Source organism: Hylobates moloch, unplaced genomic scaffold, assembly GCF_009828535.3.
Source record: "Hylobates moloch isolate HMO894 unplaced genomic scaffold, HMol_V3 SCAFFOLD_13, whole genome shotgun sequence".
In the NCBI taxonomy this organism is placed as follows: Eukaryota; Metazoa; Chordata; class Mammalia; order Primates; family Hylobatidae; genus Hylobates; species Hylobates moloch.
In genome coordinates, this window is record NW_026652288.1 from 91,132,445 (window position 1) to 91,146,256 (window position 13,812).

The following is a 13,812-nucleotide window of genomic DNA, read 5'->3' on the forward strand; positions in this document are numbered from 1 at the left end:
CATTAACCTCTCTGTGCCTCAGTTTCCTCATCTGTAAAATAGGATAATAATAATACCCTCTCTTTGGTTGTTGGGTGGATTAGATAAATTAATACAGATAAAATGCACACATCAGATACTTGGAGTGTAGTAAATGCTACATTTTAGTTCACATTATTATTATTTATAATTACTGTTTCATCGTTAATATTCCATGACTAAGTTACATATCATGCTTTATCTTATAATAGCTTTTAAAATAATAAATTGACAACATTTTGGATACCTCTATGAAAATAAGGAAATAAATTAGAAACACAATTAAATGAGAATTAGTGTATATCCAAAGATCACCATAGTGATAATACTCATTAAAATTATAAAATTGAGACCCTACCGAAATGTCCTTTATTTTCCTGCAGACTGGATTACATGACATCATAAGTGTGTTCTGCAAAGAACTTCAATTGTAGATCAAATATGCCTATAATGCAAAGTTCTTCATTACAGGAAGCAACTGAATACCTTGCTGTCTTTAGGACTATATTTTCCCCTGTAGCTTTTGTGTCAATTAGAAATCAAGTAAATACGTAAGTAATCAGTATATTGAAACGATTTGGGATACTAAAGGAGAAAAAAGTCTAACATTTATTGAATACCTTCTAAGTGTCAGAAAGTTTTGTAAGTGCTTTATATGTGATCATTATTTTATTTGGTCCTCATAACTGTCCCCTGAGATACTATTCGCTGGTTTACAAATGAGGAAATATTTTCTCAGAGTTCTTTATTTGATAGGATTAGTCGGCTAAGAGGGAGTGGATCAGGATCTAGGACCTAGATCAATCTGTCTCTCAAGCCTATTCTCTGTAGACTATGTTTATTTTGAGCAACTACTTTTGACTGATTACGCTTATATACTACATAATAACATATTCCCAAAATTATCTGATAGTCGTCTTTAGAATATGACATCATGACCTTATGATAAATGCTAACAAAATTTTCTTACTTGCTGACTCTAATTAGAAGGACAGTTCTGTGTAATTTTTGGGAATCCTGGCAACATTTCTACAAAGGAGGGGTTCCTAGCTAGCAGCTGTAGAAAAATCTCCATAAACATTTCATTTGATATTCTCATATTTTACATTACTGCAAGTGTTTTGCACACCCCAGGGATGTGAAATGTGCCATGAGAAATGCAGTGAGCTGCCAGTCAGTGCCCTGCAGGGGGATTTATGAAATGGTATCCTGCAAATGTTGTTTCTTTTCAGCCCAAACTGCATGAATTATTTCAACTGAATCGGGAGGGTAGATGAAGGGGTGCAGGAAGCTAACAGAGAAACCTGCACCCCTATTAGTGCTGAATAAGTGGTCTAAATGATGGACTACTTATTGCAAAAGTCTGTAACTTTTTGTTTTGAGATACTGGTTTTATGTGACTCCTGCAATTTTTTGAGCAATTACTCCCATCTTCATTATCTTCCTTCTTAAGGGAAAGCCATACTCGACTTTGACGTGCCAATCTCCCTACAGCCAGGAGACAGGCTGCATGTGAGGTGCTGATTGTTTTGTTCTGCTCGGGTTCTCTTTCCATGACAGAAGACGAAGTGATAGTCTCAGGAGGTGGAAGGAGCTCGGTTGATTGGAAAGCATCATGGTTTCATAGAAAAACCTTGATCTTTTAAGAACCTGAGTGTTAGTGGCAGCTCCTCTTCCTTCTAATTGTGTGACTTGGGCAAGGTTACTTCTCAGAGACTCCATTTGCTCATCTCTAATATGGGAGACATAAGATTGTAAGGAGTAAATGAGATGGTATTTCTAAAATACTGGGTACTAATTATCATTAGCATCTAAAATATTAATGATAATTAGTAAAACTAATTATCACTGTTTTCATCATTGATGAGGCCGTGACACAAAATTCCCATTATGTTCTAAATACATACTGTTGGATGTCTGAGAGATTTTACATCATTGGTTGCTGCTTAAACAAAGACCATTTTTTTTTTTACTTTAGGTATTGAAGGCAACCCAGTAGTGTTCCCTTTTCACTTAGTGGCTGCACATACCAATCATTGGAATGAAAACTCACATACTCTCCTTGGGGCTGTATAGTACAGTGCCACAGATTATCTTACTAATAACTGAAATGCTGCTGTCTTCATATGAATTTATCAAATTATCTACTTTTATAAACATAAATGAGATGATATTAGCAGTGTACAGGCGAAAACTTTTTTAGAATATATTTAAAATTTATTTTAATATACCTTCAGATGAGCCCAAGATCAAGAGTGGATATGTAGTAGTATTTTTCTTCCCTCTTCTCAACAGAGATAGAAGAGAATAATCTTCTATCTGCAATAGTCTGGATTTGCATCCTATTGCCATTCTAATAATAAAAAGCTGGATACAAAATACAGAAAACTGGATCAAATACTAGGGTTGTTTTTATACACTATAGAAATACCTACATTTTAAAAAGTCTTCGGAAGAGTGAATAACTTTTTTTTTTTTTTTTTTTTTTGAGACAGAATCTCTCTGTGTCGCCCAGGCTGGAGTGCAATGGGGCAATCTTGGCTCACTGCAACCTCTGCCTCTCGGGTTCAAGCAATTATCCTGCCTCAGCCTCCCAAGTAGGTGGGATGACAGGTGTCTGCCACCGTGCCCGACTAACTTTTTTGTATTTTTAGAAGAGATAGGATTTTGCCATGTTGGCCAGGCTGGTCTCAAACTCCTGGCCTCGGGTGATCCACCATCCTCGGCCTCCCAAAGTGCTGGGATTACAGGTGTGAGCCACCATGCCTGGCTAGATTGAATAATTTTTTTAAGGTTATTTCCAGGACCCTTGAATTTGAAGGCAGAGCCTTCATATGAGATGAGGAAGCTAATGGCACCACTATATGTTTACACATGTCTGCATTAAATCTCAATCTCAGCGCCTCATGCCAAAGCAAATATGGCTGGAGCAGATGATCAAGGAAGAGAGTGGTAGGAAACGAGTTCTTAGATAGAGCCAGAGGTCAGATCTTTTTGTCCTTACAAGCTATATAAAATAATTTGAACTTGTATTATATGGAGCCACTAAAGACTTTTATTTTTGAGCAAGCCATTTTTAAAAATTTCAACTTTTATTTTAGATACGGGGGTATATGTGCAGATTTGTAACATGGGAGTATTGCATAATGCTAAGGTTTGGAATATGGATTCCTACATCTTAGTAGTGAGCACAGTAACCAATAGGTAGCTTTTTAGCCCATCCACTCCCTCCACCCTCTAGTAGTCCACAGTGTCTACTGTTCCCATATCTATGTCCATATGTGCTCACTGCTTAGTTCTCACTTATAAGTGAAACCATGCTGTATTTGGTTCTCATTCCTGCATTAATTTGTTTAGGATTATGTCCTCCAGCTCCATCCATGTTGCAGCAAAGGATGTGATTCATTCTTTTTTATGGCTGTGTAGTATTCCATGGCATATATGTGCCACATTTTCTTTATCTAATCTTCCATTGATAAGCACCTGGATTGAGTCCTGGTCTTTGTTATTGTGAATAGTGCAGCAATGAACATAGAAATGCATGTGTCTTTTTCGTAGAATGATTTACTTTGGGTATATACCCAGTAATGGAATTGCTGGTTTGAATGGTAGCTCTGTTTTAAGTTCTTGGAGAAATCTCTAAACTGCTTTCCACAGTAGCTGAACTAATTTACATTCCCACTAACAGTATATAAGCATTTCCTTTTCTCCACAGCCTTACCAGCGTCTATTGTTTCTTTCTTTTTTTTTTTTTTTTAGTACTTTAAGTTCTAGGGTACATGTGCACAGCATGTAGGTTTGATACATAGGTATACATGTGCCATGTAGGTTTGCTGCACCCATCAACTCATCATTTACATTTGGTATTTCTCCTAATGCTATACCTTCCCCAGCTCACTACCCACCAACAGGCCCCGGTGTGTGATGTTCCCCGCCCTGAGTCCAAGTGATCTCATTGTTCAATTCCCACCTATGAGTGAGAACATGCAGTATTTGGTTTTCTGTCCTTGTGATAGTTTGCTGAGAATGATGGTTTCCAGCTTCATCCATGCCCCTGCAAAGGACACGAACTCATCCTTTTTTATGGCTGCATAGTATTCCATAGTGTATATGTGCCACATTTTCTTAATCCAGTCTATCACTGATGAACATCTGGGTTGGTTCCAAGTCTTTGCTATTGTGAATAGTGCCACAATAAACATACGTGTGCATTTTTCTTTATAGTAGCATGATTTATAATCCTTTGGGTATATACCCAGTAATCGGATTGATGGGTCAGATGGTAACTCTAGTTCTAGAACCTTGAGGAATTGCCACACTGACTTCCACAATGGTTGAACTAGCTTACAGTCCCACCAACAGTGTAAAAGCATTCCTATTTCTCCACATCATCTGCAGCATCTGTTGTTTCCTGACTTTTTAATGATCGCCATTCTAACTGGCGTGACATGGTATCTCATTGTGGTTTTGATTTGCATTTCTCTGATGACCAGTGATGATGATCATTTTCTCACGTGTCTATTGGCTGCATAGATGTCTTCTTTTGAGAAGTGTCTGTTCATATCCTTTGCTCACATTTTGTTGTTTGCTTTTTTCTTGTAAATTTGCTTGAGTACTTTGTAGATTCTGCATATTAGCCCTTTGTCAGGTGGGTAGATTGCAAAAATTTTCTCCCATTCTGTAGCTTGCCTGTTCATTCTGATGGTAGTTTCTTTTGCTGTGCAGAAGCTCTTTAGTTTAATTAGATCCTATTTGTCTATTTTGGCTTTTGTTGCCATTGCTTTTGGTGTTTTAGACATGAAGTCCTTGCCCATGCCTATGTCCTGAATGGTATTGCCTAGGTTTTCTTCTAAGGTTTTTATGGTTTCAGGTCTAATATTTAAGTATTTAATCCATCTTGAATTAACTTTTATATAAGGTGTAAGGAAGGGATCCAGTTTCAGCTTTCCACATATGGCTAGCCAGTTTTCCCAGCACTATTTATTAAATAGGGAATCCTTTCCCCATTTTTTGTTTTTGTCAGGTTTGTCAAAGATCAGATGGTTGTAGATGTGTGGTGTTATTTCTGAGGCCTCTGTTCTGTTCCACTGGTTTATATCTCTGCTTTGGTACCAGTACCATGTTGTTTTGGTTACTGGAGCCTTGTAGTACAGTTTGAAGTTAGGTAGCATGATGCCTCCAGCCTTGTTCTTTTTGCTTAGGATTGACTTGGCAATGCGGGCTCTTTTTTTGGTTCCATATGAACTTTAAAGTAGTTTTTTCCAATTCTGTGAAGAAAGTCATTGGTAGCTTGATGGGGATGGCATTGAATCTATAAATTACTTTGGGCAGTATGGCCATTTTCAGGATATTGATTCTTCCTATCCATGAGCATGGAATATTCCTCCATTTGTTTGTATCCTCTTTTATTTCATTGAGCAGTGGTTTGTAGTTCTCCTTGAAGTGGTCCTTCACATCGCTTGTAAGTTGGATTCCTAGGTATTTTATTCTCTTTGAAGCAATTGTGAATGGGAGTTCACTCATGATTTGGCTCTCTGTCTGTTAATGGTGTATAGGAATGCCTGTGATTTTTGCACATTGATTTTGTATCCTGAGACTTTGCTGAAGTTGCTCATCAGCTTAAGGAAATTTTGGGCTGAGATGATGGGGTTTTTTAAATATACAATCATATCATCTGCAAACAGACAATTTGACCTTCCTCATTCCCTTTATTTCTTTCTCTTGCCTGATTGCCCTGGCCAGAACTTCCAATGCTATGTTGAATAGGAGTGGTGAGAGAGGGCATCCCTCTCTCACCAGTTTTCAAGGGAATGCTTCCGGTTTTTGCCCATTCAGTATGACATTGGCTGTGGGTTTGTCCTAAATAGCTCTTGTTATTTTGAGATACGTTCCATCAATACCTAGTTTATTGAGAGTTTTTAGCATGAAGTGCTGTTGAATTTTGTCGGAGGCCTTTTCTGCATCTATTGAGATAATCATGTGGTTTTTGTCAATGGTTCTCTTTATGTGATGGATTACGTTTATTGATTTGCATATGTTGAACCAGCCTTGCATCCCAGGGATAAAGCCCACTTGATCGTAGTAGATAAGCTTTTTGATGTGCTGCTGGATTTGGTTTGCCAGTATTTTATTAAGGATTTTTGCATCAATGTTCATCAGGGTTATTGGTCTGAAATTATCTTTTTTGTTGTGTCTCTGCCAGGCTTTGGTATCAGAATGATGCTGGCCTCATAAAATGAGTTAGGGAGGATTCCCTCTTTTTCTATTGATTGGAATAGTTTCAGAAGGAATGGTACCAGCTCCTCTTTGTACTTCTGGTAGAATTTGGCTGTGAATCCTTCTGGTCTTGGACTCTATTTGATTGGTAGGCTATTAATTATTGCCTCAATTTCAGAGCCTGTTATTGGTCTATTCAGAGATTCAACTTCTTCCTGGTTTAGTGTTGGGAGGGTGTATGTGTCCAGGAATTTATCCATTTCTTCTAGATTTTCTATTACATTTGCATAGAGGTATTTATAGTATTCTCTGGTGATAGTTTGTATTTCTGTGGGATAGGTGGTGATATCCCCTTTATCATTTTTTATTATTGCATTTATTTAATTCTTCCATCTTTTCTTCTTTATTATTCTTGCTAGCGGTCTATCAATTTTGTTGATCTTTTCAAAAAATCAGCTCCTGTTTTGAAGGGTTTTTTGTGTCTCTATCTCCTTCAGTTCTGCTCTGATCTTAGTTATTTCTTGCCTTCTGCTAGCTTTTGAATTTGTTTGCTCTGGCTTCTCTAGTTCATTTAATTGTCATGTTAGGTTGTCGATTTTAGATCTTTCCTGCTTTCTCTTGTGGGTATTTAGTGCTATAAATTTCCCTCTACACACTGCTTTAAATGTGTCCCAGAGATTCTGGTACGTTGTGTCTTTGTTCTCATTGATTTCAAAGAACATCTTTATGTCTGCCTTCATTTCGTTATTTACCCATGAGTCATTCAGGAGCAAGTTATTCAGTTTCCATGTAGTTGTGTGGTTTTGAGTGAGTTTCTTAATCCTGAGTTCTAATTTGATTGCACTGTGGTCTGAGAGACAGTTTGTTGTGATTTCTGTTCCTTTGCATTTGCTGAGGAGTGCTTTACTTCCAATTATGTGGTCAATTTTAGAATAAGTGTGATGTGGTGCTGAGAAGAATGTATATTCTGTTGATTTGGGGTGGAGAGTTCTTTAGATGTCTATTAGGTCTGCTTGTTGCAGAGCTGAGTTCAGGTCCTGGATATCCTTGTTAACCTTCTGTCTCATTGATCTGTCTAATATTGACAGTGGGGTGTTAAAGTCTCCCATTATTTTTGTGTGGGAGTCTAAGTCTCTTTGTAGGTCTCCAAGGACTTGCTTTATGAATCTGGGTGCTCCTGTATTGGGTGTATATATATTTAGGATAGTTAGCTCTTCTTGTTGAATTGATCCCTTTACCATTATGTAATGCCCTTCTTTGTCTCTTTTGATCTTTGTTGGTTTAAAGTCTGTTTTATCAGAGAGTAGGATTGCAACCCTTGCCTTTTTTTCCTTTCCATTTCCTTGGTAGATCTTCCTCCATCCCTTTATTTTGAGCCTATGTGCATCTTTGCACGTGAGATGGATCTCCTGAATACAGCACACTGATGGGTCTTGACTCTATCCAATTTGCCAGTCTGTGTCTTTTAATTGGGACATTTAGCCCATTTACATTTAAGGTTAATATTATTAGTGTGAATTTGATCCTGTCATTATAATGTTCGCTGGTTATCTTGCACATTAATTGATGTAGTTTCTGCATAGCATCAATGGTCTTTACAATTTGGCCTGTTTTTGCAGTGGCTGGTACCAGTTGTTTCTTTCCATGTTTAGTGCTTCCTTCAGGAGCTCTTGCAAGGCAGCCCTGATGGTGACAAAATCGTTCAGCATTTGCTTGTCTGTAAAGGATTTTATTTCTCCTTTGCTTACAAATCTTAGTTTGGCTGGATATGAAATTCTGGGTTGAAAATTCTTTTCTTTAAGAATGTTGAATATTGGCCCCACTCTCTTCTGGCTTGTAGGGTTTCTGCAGGGAGATCTGCTGTTAGTCTGATGGGCTTCCCTTTGTGGGTAACTTGACCTTTCTCTCTGGCTGCCCTTAACGTTTTTTCCTTCATTTCAACCTTGTTGAATCTAACAATTATGTGTCTTGGGGTTGCTCTTCTCGAGGAGTATCTTTGTGGTGTTCTCTGTATTTCCTGAATTTGAATGTTGGCCTGCCTTGCTATGTTGGGGAAGTTCTCCTGGATAATGTTCTGAAGAATGTTTTCCAACGTGGTTCCATTCTCCCCATCACTTTCAGGTACACCAGTCAAATGTAGATTTGGTCTATTCACATAATCCCATTTTTCTTGGAGGCTTTGTTCATTTTTTTTACTCTTTTTTCCCTAACCTTGTTTTCTCACTTTATTTCATTAATTTGATCTTCAGTCACTGATAGATACCCTTTCTTCCACTTGATTGAATCAGCTACTGAAGCTTGTGCATGCATCACTAAGTTCTCGTGCCATGGTTTTCAGCTCCATCAGGTAATTTAAGGTCTTCTCTACACTGTTTATTCTAGTTGGCCATCCGTCTAATCTTTTTTCCAGGTTCTTAGCTTCCATGTGATGGGTTCAAACATCCTCCTTTAGGTCAGAGAAGTTTGTTATTACCGACCTTCTGAAGCTTATTTCTGTCAACTCATCAAAATCATTCTCCATCCAGCTTTGTTCCATTGCTGGCAAGGAGCTGTGATCCTTTGGAGGAGAAGAGGTGCTCTGATTTTTAGAATTTTCAGCTTTTCTGCTCTGGTTTCTCCCCATCTTTGTGGTTTTATCTATCTTTGGTCTTTGATGTTGGTGAGCTACAGATGGGGTTTTGGTGTAGATGAGATTTTTGTTGATGTTGATGCTATTCCTTTCTGTTTGTTAGTTTTCCTTCTAATAGTCAGGTCCCTCAGCTGCAGGTCTGTTGGAGTTTGCTGGAGTTCCACACCAGACCCTGTTTGCCTGGGTATCACCAGCAGAGGCTGCAGAACAGCAAATATATCAGAACAGCAAATATTTCTGCCTGATCCTTCCTCTGGAAATTTCGTCCTAGAGGGTCAGCAGCTTATATGAGGTGTCTGTCGGCCCCTACTGAGAAGTGTCTCCCAGTTAGGCTACATGGGGGTCAGGGACCCACTTGAGGAGGCAGTCTGTCTGTTCTCAGAGCTCAAACGCCATGCTGGGAGAACCACTGCTCTCTTCAGAGCTGTCCGACAGGGACGTTTAAGTCTGTAGAAGTTGTCTGCTGCCTTTTGTTCAGCTATGCCCTGCCCACCGAGGTGGAGTCTAGAGGCAGTAGGCCTTGTTGAGCTGCGGTGGGCTCCACCCAGTTCGAGCTTCCCGGCTGCTTCTTTTACCTACTTAAGCCTCAGCAATGGCAGACGCCCCTCCCCCAGCCAGGCTGCCATCTCGCAGGTCAATCTCAGACTGCTGCACTAGCAGTGAACAAGGCTCCATGGGTGCGGGAGCCACAGAGCCAGGCACGGGAGAGAATCACCTTGTGTGCTGGTTGCTAAGACCTTGGGAACAGCACGGTAGTTGGGCAGGGAGTGTCCTGTTTTTCCATGAAGTCTGTCATGGCTTCCCTTGGCTAGGAAAGGGAAATCCCCTGACTCCTTGGGCTTCCTGGGTGAGGTGACACCCCGTCTGCTTCGGCTCACCCTCCATGGGCTGCACCTACTGTCCAGCCAATCCCAGTGAGATGAACCAGGTACCTCAGTTGGAAATGCAGAAATCACCCATCTTCTCTGTTGATCACATTGGGAGCTGGAGACCAGAGTTGTTCCTATTTGGCCGTCTGGGAACCTACCCTGTATTGTTTTTTTGACTTTTTAATAATAGCTATTCCGACTGGTGTGAGGTGTTATCTCTTTGTGGTTCTTATTTGCATTTCTCTGATGATTAGTGATGCTGAGCATTTTTTCGTATGTTTGTTGACCACTTGTATATCTTCTTTTAAGCAATGTCTGTTCATGTCTTCTATTCATTATTTAATGAGTACATTTGTTTTTTGCTTGTTGATTTGTTTTAAGTTCCCTAAGGATTCTAAATATTAGGCCTTTGTTGGATGCATAATTTGCAAATACCTTCTCCCATTCTGTAGGTTGCCTGTTTGCTCTGTTGATAGTTTCTTTTGCTGTGCAGAGTGTTCTTTAGTTTAATTAAGTCCCACTTGTTTATTTTTGTTTTTGTTGCAATTGCTTTTGGGGACTTAGCCAAAAATTCTTGGCCAAGGCCAATGTTGAGAAGAGTATTTCGTAGGTTGTCTTCCAGAATTTTTATAGTTTGAGGTCTTACATTTAAGCCTGTAATCTATCTTGAGTTAAGTTTTGTATATTGTGAAAGGTAGGGGTCCAGCTTCAATCTTGTATATATGGCTAGGCAGTTATCCCAGCACCATTTATTGAATAAGTCCTTTTCCCATTGCTTGTTTTTGTCAGCCTTGTCAAAGATCAGATGGTTGTAGGTGTGCGGCTTTATTTTTGAGTTTTCTATTCTGTTCCATTGTTCTATGTGTCTGTTTTTGTACCAGTACCAAACTGTTTTGATTACTGTGGCTATATAGTATAGTTTGAAGTCAGGTAGTATGACGCCTCTGGCTTTGTTATTTTTGCTTAGGATTGCTTTAGCTATTCAGGCTCTTTTTGGTTCCATATGAATTTCACAATAGTTTTTTTCCTAATTCTGTGAAAAATGACATTAGTAGTTTGATAGGAATAGCATTGGATCTGTAAGTTGCTTTGGTCAGTATGGCCATTTTTATGACATTGATTCTTTTAATTCATGAGCACAGAATTTTTTGCATTTATTTGTGTTGTGTCTGATTTTGATTTGTTTCAATAGTAGTTTGTAGTTCTCCTTGTAGAGATCTTTCACCTCCTTGGTTAGCTCTATTCCTAGGTATTTCATTTTCTTTGTGGCCATGGTAAGTGTGATTGTGTTGTTTATTTCACTCTCAGACTAGATGTTATTGGTGTATAGAAATGCTACTGATTTTTGTACATTGATTTTGTATCCTGAAACTTTACTAAAGTTGTTTACCAATTATGGGATCCTTTTGAGAGAGAGTCTTTAGGATATCCTAGATATAGAATCATATCTTCAGTGAAGAGAGAAAGTTTGACTTCTTTTCCTATTTGAATGCCTTTTATTTCTTTCTCTTGCCTGATTGCTCTGTCTAGGACTTCTGGTACTATGTTGAATAGGAATGGTGAGAGTAGGCCTGCTTGTCTCATTCCAGTTCTCAAAGGGAATAGTTCAAGCTTTTTCCCAGGTGGTATGATGGCTGTGGGTTTGTCATAGATAGTGCTTATTATTTTGAGGTATGTATTTTTGAGCAAGTCTTGATGTAACTTGATATCTTAGTTCATTTGGGCTGCTATTACAAACTACCATAAACTGGATAGCTTGTAAACAACAGAAATTTATTTCTCATGGTTCTAGATGCTGGGCAGTCCAAGATCAAGGCATCAGCAGAATTGATGTTTGGTGAGGGCCCATTTCCTATTCATAGATGGCACCTTCTTGTGTCTTCACATGGTGGAAAGGGGCAAGACAGCTCTCTGGGGGCCTTTTTATAAGGGTACTAATCCCATTTGTAAGGGCTCTGCCCTTATCACCTAAACAACTCCCAAAAGGCCCTGCCCCCTAATATCATCACCTTGGGGGTTAGATTTTAACATATGTACTTTGAAGATACAGAAACATTCAGACCATTGCACTTGATATAAATGTTTAAGTTACAAAAGTCTACTATGGCCATTTTCTAACCATCCATGGTATTTTCTATTTTTTAATAACAAACAATAGTACTTATCGTTTTATTTTAAATTATGAGGGTAATTTTTGCTTTTCTCACTAAAAAAAATTAGAAGATATAGAAAAATATTTAAAAGAAAATAAATACACCTACAAATTTAACCCAGGGGTTGGGAAATTATAGCCAGCAGGTTGACCAACTGTTTTTTATGAATCAAATGTTATTGGAAGAGAGCCACACCCCTTTGTTTACTATTATCCATGGCTACTTTCCACACAACAATAACAGAGTTGTTTAGTTGAGACAGAGACTACATGCCCCACAAAACCTAAAATATTTACCACCTGGCCCGGTACAGAAAAAGTTTCCTGGTCCCTGTTTTAACCCTCTGAAATAATCTGTTATTAGTATACTTTTCAAAGGGATGTTCTAGACATATTTTTAAATAGTCATAAATTATCACATTATAAATAAAGTTATATATTTTGCTGATTTCACTTACCGCCATACCATCAGCATGTTACATGTAATTATGAAAGATAACCAGAGGCCAACATTTTTAATCATTGTATAATATTTCATCTTATAAAAATATTATCATCCATTTAAATAATTTACTATTTTTTCCTCTGTCTGACATTTAGACTTTCTAAGTTTTTGGTATTTTGTTTTTTGTTGTTTTTTTGTTTTTGTTTTTGTTTTTTGAGACAGAGTCTCGCTCTGTCACCAGGCTGGAGTGCAGTGGCACAATCTCAGCTCACTGCAAACTCTGCCTCCCAGGTTCAAGCAATTCTCCTGCCTCAGCCTCCCAAGTAGCTGGGATTACAGGTGTGTGCCACCACACCCAGCAAATTTTTGTATTTTTAGTAGAGACAGGGTTTCATCATGTTGGCCAGCATGGTCTCGATCTCTTGACCTCGTGGTCCACCCGCCTCAGCCTCCCAAAGTGCTGGGATTACAGGCATGAGCCACCGTGCCTGGCTTCTAAGTTTTTTTTAATAAATAATACTGTGGTAAATATCTTTTTATACAACTGCTTACATTTTTATCATTTCCTTAGACTAGATACTGTTAAGTGTAATTATGGAATTAAAGGGTATCGACATTTGTAAGGCTTTGGATGAACATGCTGAGGTTTTAAAACGCCATTTCCAGAAAACTCTGGGCCTCTTGCACGGTTGTATAACATCATTTGAATAAGCTACCACAGTGGAGATGGCTTTGGACTTGAAGAAATTGCTATTTTCTCATACTTTAAATGCAAATGAGGATAATTAGAAAAATAACTAAACTTTAGTTTGGATAGAGCATTGTTCTAAGTGATTAACATATATTAAATCATTTAATCCTTACAACAATCTTTTGGGATAGGTCTTGTTACCCTATTTTAACAGTGAAGTAAGGATTAAAACTTAGAGTGACTCCGAAGCTCTTGCATTTAACCACTGTGCTTAACTGCTTGAATGTATCTGTATGTGTTCCTTTTTCTTTTCATATTCACTCTGTGGTTCTACTACTATCAAGCATTGTGTCCTGTGTTGTTTCTAGAAAATATGTTTTCACCCTAAAGGTTCTGTGACTTCTAGAAAGTTGGAAACGCTTTCACTTTGTGGACTCCATCCTGTCAGCAGAGAGTCGTTTAATTCACATTTGATATTTCTTCTACTTTCTTGGCCTTTCTCATTGTTTGTTTTCCTCATTTTCTTACCTCTCAGTACTTTGTGTTGTCAAAACTTATCTCCAAAGTTTAAAGTTTACATGTCATGCTGTTATTTTAAAAAATAGTCTGGTGGTGCTTCTAATTATTGCTACTGCCATGAACACAAGGCAGGCAGAAGCAGCTTCCAGAAGCTTAACGAAAATGTTATCTCCTATTTTTAAAAAGGATAAATGCAGACACAACTTTGGCTTGATGTTATAATTACTTCTTTTGGATTTCTAGCTATTTTTAAGACAAATTTACACCATTTTG

General features: G+C 38.3%; 2 long non-coding RNA genes across 5 annotated transcripts in view; one reads left to right on the plus strand and one right to left on the minus strand.

Annotated features, from left to right (window-relative positions):
* The window catches only part of LOC116481280 (uncharacterized), a 209,640-nt gene that overhangs the window by 41,034 nt on the left and 154,794 nt on the right, over positions 1 to 13,812 (plus strand). The window lies entirely within an intron of this gene.
* Positions 1 to 13,812, minus strand: part of LOC131380953 (uncharacterized) — a 41,509-nt gene that overhangs the window by 6,863 nt on the left and 20,834 nt on the right. The window lies entirely within an intron of this gene.